General features: G+C 38.7%; 1 long non-coding RNA gene across 2 annotated transcripts; it reads right to left on the minus strand.

Annotated features, from left to right (window-relative positions):
- Positions 1-519: 519 nt before the first annotated feature.
- On the minus strand, positions 520-6,812 carry LOC126259846 (uncharacterized). 2 transcript variants are annotated; one of them, XR_007546568.1, is made up of 3 exons: positions 6,568-6,812; positions 6,039-6,201; positions 520-1,213 (listed from the first exon to the last, which is right to left on the minus strand). It is a non-coding gene; the product is annotated as an uncharacterized LOC126259846 (long non-coding RNA). The 2 variants fall into 2 exon arrangements; XR_007546569.1 differs by having other exon boundaries at positions 6,313-6,812.
- Positions 6,813-7,732: the final 920 nt, after the last annotated feature.

Below are 7,732 nucleotides of genomic sequence, written 5' to 3' on the forward strand. Positions count from 1 at the left end.
TTGGTGATAATGTCATATGTTGCTAATAATCTATATCTATGTTAAATATTCTTTTACAGTATAAGGTTTTAAGCTTTTGTTTGAAAGTGAGGGGCTCATTTATTTATTTGGTTTCCTGTGGTAATTTGTTATGCAGTTTTATCCCATTATAAAATATACATTTTTGCGTCTTTGCCTTGTTCTTTCTATCTAGATGGAGGTGGTGACAAGATCTTGTTTCATGGTCGTGTATTAATTAGGCTGTTTGTGTTACACATTCCAGCACACTCTTTGCGTTGTGTATTTTAACCCTGCAGTAGGCGCGTGCTGTATCATTACGGGTTAAGGCGTGTGGGGGACTCCTGTCCCCCATTTGTTTTTCTTAATTACTCATTGCAATGATTAGCCTATCAAATGTTCTTTATTTGCTTTTTCTATATTTGTATGTGTATAGCGATGGAAATAAAACACAAATATAAAAAAAATTCAATAATTTATTTCAGAGACAGTTAACACATACTCTTTGCAAATGAGGCGAACACATCCACCTTTTACATTTATGACATCATTTTCTAGTTGACTTGTCTTTCTGCCTTCCACACTTGTAGCAACGTCCTTTGGAACCTCTGGAACTGTGGTGTTAACTGTTGAATTTATGCCTAGTAGAACACGTGCACCTCGCCGTAATTCAGTGTTTTTTCAAGAACTTCTTAGCGTTCCTATTAGGTAGAGTATACCGAAAAGTGCTCTTATATCAGTCTCATCAGTGAATCTAGCATCTCTATGTCTCTGAAATTTGCTTTTCAAATTTCTTACATAAATATTTGTGCAGTTAACTATAATTTTGTAAACGCTACTGTCTAAGAAAAGATCTAGGAACTTTCTGAAAGTACTGCTGATGCTTGCATCTTGGGGCCAGGTAGATGAGTTATTATATTCTCTGACCTAGTTCTCACGTTTCTTTTAGGAAAAGACTTAGACCATTTTGTTTTACTGTTCTTCCTAAGATAATAGGAAATACTAGACTCACAGTACTTATTATCGTATTCATCTGCAGATTGTCCAGTATCATGATCGCTTTCCATTAGTCGATCCATCTTCATTTGAATCAATTCTTCAGAATCAAATAGGCCTATGTCATTTTTATCACTCTCTGCATCTTCTTCGAGCCACCTCATCTATACTTCACGGTCGGACGACACATCCACTCTTCTTTTCTTCGGATCTAACATCACTAAAAAACAACATACTTATGAGTATCAGTTTCTGTAAATTTAGTACATGTTGAAGACTGCGTAAGTAATCACTTTAGTTAACATAGTTATTTTATTCAGATTAATAAAAATTTTAAATATTGTACTTACAACAAATTTAGTATGCAAAATGTTTTAAAAAAGGAAAACACCTACCTTAAGAAATTGTTACGTAGATAGGCGCGTGGTGGACAATTGTACCCCAACTCACTTCAGCATCCTGCTGCTCTGTGTTTAGTTTTTCAACTGACGTTAACTGTAAACGGATCTTCAACAATGCACCGATTTGAAAGGTACTGAGCGTGGGAACTTTAAACGTAACGGAAATAATCCTATGTAAAGCCGCTGGGGGACAGGTGTACCCCACGCTCCCACTCCAGGGTTAAAGCGACTTTGTAGGCAGTTTTATTGTAGCACAGTTGAAACCGACAAGGATAATGAAGAGGAAATTTGTACTACTGAAGTACATTTCGACAAATCCGACGACAATAGAGCTGAGATTAGCGTTAATGATGAGAGTGAAGATGCCATGAGAAACTCTATTTCTAGGAATAGAAGATGGAATGTACAGCAATGGAAACGAAATGTTGAGAAAAGGAAGAGGTAAGGGAGACCACTGCTTGTAGTAATATTCAGATATTCATTACAGGTATAATGTTGTTGGAATTAATGACCTAGCAGCATTACCTAACCTTATCTGGAACACATTTCTTGTAAATTCAACGTATTTGGAAACAGAAATGGGGAACTTCTGATTGAATTGACATAAAACTACTATCAGCATGTGTTCAATTTTTTTTTCATTTATGTGTAGATACTAACCGAAAGGGTTTCCACAGATGCCAAACTGTTAACATTGCAGGACGTAAAGCGGATTCATCAAAAATTTTAAAAGCAAAATAACCGCTGAAAGAAGAGTAGGTGGCAGAAGAACGAAGTTGTACGAATATAGGGAAAATGCAGTTGTCAGACTCACTGAACAATTCAAGCCGATCAAAAGTCACCATTCTAGAGGAAAAATGCTATATTGTCAATATTTGCCCAGTGAATTAAATGTAAAAATAATGTGGAAAATGTTCTGTGACAAACATCCTGACATGGATGTAAATGCCTACCACCGGACAATATTCTGCAATATTTTTAATATCGGCTTCGGAGCACCTTATATTGACGCATCTCTACATGCTCGTCCGTACAAAGAATGATTTCCTTGGAAAATTGGCCAATGGAAAAGAAAAATTTGGAACATCAGCTTACAGCTCACAAAGTTTGGAGCGATGTCATTTATGAAAGACTGAAGGAAGACATCGAAGGTCAACTAATCTTAAGTTATGACTACCAGAAAAATTTAGTCCTTCCTAAAGTCCCAGGTCAGGCGGCTTATTATTACAGACAGATGAACAAACCGTGAGGTTTGCCGAGATTCCTCTACGAGCAGTCAGACGAAAGACAATGTGACCTCGTAGGTTTGGCTGGAGAACGAATTTGCAAAGGGGTCGGAATAGATTACTTCACCTCTTTATCATCAACTGCTTAACACCAATTTGCATGGTGTCACCAAACTACGCCTCTTTTTGGATGGATGCTGTGGGCAAACAAGAATAAAACAATGACTGGTATGTTGATGTACTGGTTCCTGTACGCTGCTCCAGTACAAGTAGAGAGCATTTAAGTGTGGTTCCCGATCGTCAGTCATTCTTTTATACCCCCTGATAGAGTTTTTGGAAATATGGAGACAAAATTTTCAAAATTGAGCATAATCGAAAACCCTGCAGTGTACGTCGGCATAATGGAAAAATTCGCAACAGTGGTGCATTTGGGGTTGTGCAACTGCAAAGTGAGAGACTGGAAGTAGATCGTCACTGACGTCATCAAAGCTCCTGGATCCTGGCACTTCCAGTTTCCAAAATCGAAGAGAATTATCATATCAAAGACAGCAAACAGAAGCAAGGAGAAGCATTCTTCAATTTTGAAAGTGGAGAGCCGAAATCTATTCTTTAAAGAGGCAAACGTATCACGAAAGAAACTCTTCCTGAGGAGATTCCAAAAGACGTCCCACTGAAAAAAGCAAAAACTATGGACGTTAAGCAGCTCTTAGAACTACACTGGGGAGAGACATGGCCCCAGCAGGAAAAGTTAAAATTCTACACTGATGTTTTTGAACAGCAGAAGTTCATGAAAGCAGACGAATGTCAAAACAGTGAGGATGAATGACTTGATTTTGAGGTCTTAGATGTCGACGATTCCCCGAACATACCATAAAGGCTCTATGTTTCGATTTACCCTGTGATTGTTTCTTTGCAATATTTCATTTTCCCAAGATTTGTTTCCAAAGATTTCTCATTTTTATGACAGGTGCTAAGACTGAATTCAGTGATGAAATCTGAGTAATATTAACATTGTACCTTGTAGTAGTTCATGTTTAGTTTTTTATGTAAAGGTTTCAGTCTTTTTAAATATTGAAAATAAAATAGTATTTCAGCACTGTGATCGTTTAATTTTCTTCCTTTCGCATTATTTTAATATACTACTGTAGACTACCATTCTTACCGACATTGAAACACCGGAATTAATTGTTTGGCCGGTTTTGCAACCGACTGCATTCTATCACGGCCGCCGAAGCAGTTGCAGAAGCGGCTAACTGGCCCATTCGCTTGCAGAACGGACTAAGTACAAATTTTTACATAAAAATACTAATAAGGTGTTAATGTAGGAGGATTATAGATACATTTTTGATTTGGTCTTCAACCACCGCTGTAATATTGCTGTGACCGCAAGGCTACGTTTTTCGGCTTTTCTCAACAATCTTTTAAAACTGACTTTGCCGCTTTTGCAACTGGGCTACTCATTTGTAGCAATAGCAAATGAAGGTGGAACTCCGGAAAAGATGCCTGTTTGCTTACTTGTTTGTACTGCTTCTTGTTCGTTACATTTTCAGCTTTATTTGTTTGTCTAAACATCTTTTAACATCGTGGCACACACACACTGACAGAAAATCAAACATAGATTGTTGTACCAAACATAGGTTGTTGTTCTTGTAGTTCTAAAAGCTGTGAAAGTGCACCTGCCGACCATTTTTCTCACTATCTTCGGTAACAAAATGGAAACATCCTGAAATCGAATGGAGTACAGCAGCATTTACTCCACGATAACTGTCACAGAATTCTCGTGTTTCATAATACAGACACAAGGGAGCAGTGGTGGAAAGAAAGTGTCACAACAAAATACAGCCAAGTTGACATAAGTTGCATCCCTTGAGTTGCACCACTAAAAACTGTGAGTTCACACATGCAACTGCCTTGGAACTACTGTATGCTACTAGCTGTGGCGACACATTTGTTACGTGTGTGAACCCAGCTGCAATCCAAAATCATACCGAACCAGAAGAAAGAAATTACCTATAACACCATGTAACAAAGAAAATACTATCGTATATTGATCTATTCATCCAAAATCATCATTGGGACATACGTTACAAAAATAAAGTACAAATAATTTATATCATTGCTTATCTTTTTAAGAAGTCCGTAATAATCATAGTAATTACGTAAAGTGCTTATATATGTTGATGTTCATACATTTTCATATAGCTATATGGTAGTGGATTTCTGGGTTTCGTCTCTTCAATTTGGGAATCGGTCATTACATATGATCCAAGATCGGTTAGTACATTTATCTCATCATAAACAGTTTTATTATAATAAGGAGAGAGGGCAGAAGGAGAGGAGGAATCGGGAGATATGGGGAGGAGGAGAAGCAGGAGCAGGAAGATAGCGAGAGGGAGCAGTAGGAAATGGATAGGGATAAGGGGAAGGAGGAAATGGAGAGATAGATGGGGGTAGGTGGAGTTGGACAAAGAGACAGGAGGGAGGCGGAGATCAATAGGAGGGGAGAGGCGGAGACATGAAGAGAATTGGTGTGGAGGAGATAGAGGGAGAGATCAAGGAGTAGTAGATGGACAGAGAGGGCGGGAAAAGGTCAATAGAAAGAAAGGTGGAGGGAAAGATGGACAGAGAAGGGAGGAGAAGTAGGTGTATGTTGAGGGACGAGGAGAAGATTTGGGCAGATGGGGGAGGAGGAGTAGAGGAGATGGGCAAAGAGGGGTGGGGTGGAGATGAGCAGAGAAAGGAGAGGTGGAGAACGCCAGACAGGTGGTACAATATAATAAATTGGTTCAAATGGCTCTGAGCACTATGGGACTGAACTGCTGTGGTCATCAGTCCCCTAGAACTTAGAACTACTTAAACCTAACTAACCTAAGGACATCACACACATCCAGGATTCGAACCTGCGAACGTAGCGATCGCGCGGTTCCAGACTGTAGCGCGTAGAACCGCTCGGCCACCCCGGCCGGCTACAATATAATAAAAAACATAATAATAATAACAAATGTTAAGATATATGGAAATAATTAGATTAATTTTTCAGCACTCGGACAAGTAATATAAGCTGGGCTATGCCTGTAAATGGGTTCATATTAGTTCTGCATGGACGATGTAGTCTTTTTATTGTTGTAGATTTATGTTTACCAATTAATAATACGTCCGATCACCGTATCCACCTATAAAATCTTGACTGTGTCCATCATTCCTTTTGTAATTGGATCTTCGTATTAGCTCCGAAGTACACAGGTGGGCTTCTTGAATTCTATATTACAGTACTACTTGGAATAATAACTCAATTTTTCACTGGTGAAATACGAATGTATTACTTCTTCTACACACATCAAAAATACAGACTTTTTTAGTTATTCTCTCAACCTAAAATGGATACTACTGATTACGCTCTAAATTAACGTGTGCCTACCTTCGTTCATTAGCAGAAAGCGAGTCCCTCCTCTTACCGAGGAACAGGAAAAACATCTTTTTTTTTTTTTTTTTAAGCACTTGAAAATCAAAAATACATGACGGTAGGCGCAGGCTCTACGCTCGGCTACCGCTTCATCTGTTCTCTTTGCCTTTGAAGAAATCTAAAAAATAAAAACAAGATACAAAAGGTACATCACAAATGCCCCCCTACCGTATACTGTCAGAAATAAGTCTCTTTATTTAGGGAGTCAGTATATAGTAGCCTTATTTACATTGGGGCTCGTAGTTTGCTCACTGAGTGCAAGTCAATGGGTTTTAACCGCCTTATGCTACTACAAGTATATCTACATTTCTTTGTATATTGCAAATTTATACACGTAAATACATTCACTTATATTTATATTACATAATTGCACGTCCATGTTGTTCTACCGTCTTAGTTTGTTATTTATCCTTACAAGAGGAATATGTGGTCATAGAGATCAAATCCCTTAACACAAAGTGCTTAATATGTGTCCTTAACAAACCTCCTAAAGTAGGTGGGTTCGCCTGCTTCGAAACTGCCCTCTTTGGTCTCGAATCGTCATATGAACATGTAATTATAGCAGGTGACACTAACATTAATTTTCTGCACAATAGTCCTTCCACTAGGAAGTTTAAGAGGATGCCTTCTTCCTCAAATATGACGCTACTTCAGCTGGCATCTACTCATCACACGACTACCAGTCACACTTTCATAGATATATTCGCAACGAAATCTCCAAACAGAATAATCCGAATCTCTCATATATCTGCGCCTGGCATGTCTGCCCATGATATCATTTTCATGACGTACTCACTAGAATGTCCTAGAAGGAGACAAAAACTGTCTACATACCGAGACTTCAAACGCATAAATTTGCCTGAGCTCGAAGCTGAGGCACAAGAAATGGTTTGGGGGATTATCTCTTCTCCCCTCATGGACATAAATGACAAACTCCAAGATTTCACTAACAAAATTACTCAACTATATGACAAATACGCTCCAATAAAGACCAGAAAAGTAAAAAGGAAACCTGCACCTTGTCTGACTGATGAACTAAAACAGCTCATGAATCTGAGAGACGCTGCACATCGAGCATACAAGATACACCCTACACCTGAAAATCACACTGTATACAAGCAGAAGCGAAACAAAGTTAGTCAAGCAGTGAGAAATGCTAAGCTCAGGCATGCCCGTACATTAGCTGACAATAGATGTAGACCAGCTAACCTGCGGAAAAATCTCCGTAGCCTCGGTTTAGGCAAAATAAAAGTTGCAGAAAATCCCATGGTCCCAGCTGAAGAACTAAAGCGATTCTTCACATTACCTGCAACCACAATTGAACCGCAACAAAAACAGAGAATCATTGATTACTTCATGGGGATGAACGACTGTAGCAAAGAAAAATTCTATCTACAGCACGTCACTTGCAATACTGTCAAGAAAGCCATAATGCGGATTAGATCAGCATCTACTGGACATGATGGCATCACTATCCAGATGGTAAAACTTATTATTGATCAACTACTGCCCTATATAACAGACATTTTCAACGATTCTTAATCACAAGTGTTTTCCCTGAGGCCTGGAAACAGGGACAAATTAAGCCACTACCTAAAAAGGACATAACCACAGCACCCTCTTACTACCGCCCCATCTGCCTTCTTCCT

This window comes from Schistocerca nitens, chromosome 5 (genome assembly GCF_023898315.1).
Source record: "Schistocerca nitens isolate TAMUIC-IGC-003100 chromosome 5, iqSchNite1.1, whole genome shotgun sequence".
In the NCBI taxonomy this organism is placed as follows: domain Eukaryota; kingdom Metazoa; phylum Arthropoda; class Insecta; order Orthoptera; family Acrididae; genus Schistocerca; species Schistocerca nitens.